We start from the raw sequence: 854 nt of genomic DNA on the forward strand, positions 1-854 counted from the left end.
CCTCTGGGAGGTGCTGAGCCCTGAGCGGAGCAACGCTGCTGGTTTGGGGTGAATGGGATGAGCTCATAGGATGCTTGGGGCTGGCGGTGCTCCTGGTGCAGGGAATGCACCGACAGCCCTGCTGTTCTGTGAGGGTGAATCTTCCACTGCTCCTGAGCCCCATACTCCGGAGACATGAAGGGAATCAATTAGTATCAGCGTTTTGGTGATTAACTCAAAGGCCCCGTTTAAAAGTGGGTGATGATGAGTTTGGTAAGATGGAAAAGGGGCGTTGGGAGGGGGAGGTGTTGCGTGAGCTTGGCTGGGTCTGCACCTCTCTATACCCAAATTCAAGCGTGTGGGGGGGTTGTTTCATAACACCTCTGTGTGCAACTCCCCCATTCCTGCACGTGCCTCCTCCCAGCACCCTGCACTGGGCAGCACCGATGGGAGTGGGGCTGCCCCAGCTGTGCATCCTGCAGGCAGACAGATGGACAAGTTTCTTGGGTGCAAATGAGCCACCCCACGTCTCCCAGAGGCCCCCCAAAGTCGAGGGCATGTGGGGATGGAACTCATCCCTGGATCCCTGTGGTGGCTGCTGAACACACAGGTTTTGGTCCATAAACATCAGCCTAGGATGCATGCAGATTTGTGTGGAACCAGAAGCATTAGAGTCATGGCACTGGGAAGTTCCTGCCCTTGGAGAGGGAGAGGATCCTCAGATTTGGGCCCCCTAGAAAGCTGTGGAAGTGAGGTCTCGGGCTGCACACAATATGTGGGGATGCTATAGGGTAGGACAGCCCGACGGACAGACAGACAGACCCCAGTAGGAACGATGCAGCAGTTCAGCACAGGGGTAATTAGCAGCTTGTAAT

This window comes from Meleagris gallopavo, chromosome 30 (genome assembly GCF_000146605.3).
Source record: "Meleagris gallopavo isolate NT-WF06-2002-E0010 breed Aviagen turkey brand Nicholas breeding stock chromosome 30, Turkey_5.1, whole genome shotgun sequence".
NCBI lineage: Eukaryota > Metazoa > Chordata > Aves > Galliformes > Phasianidae > Meleagris > Meleagris gallopavo.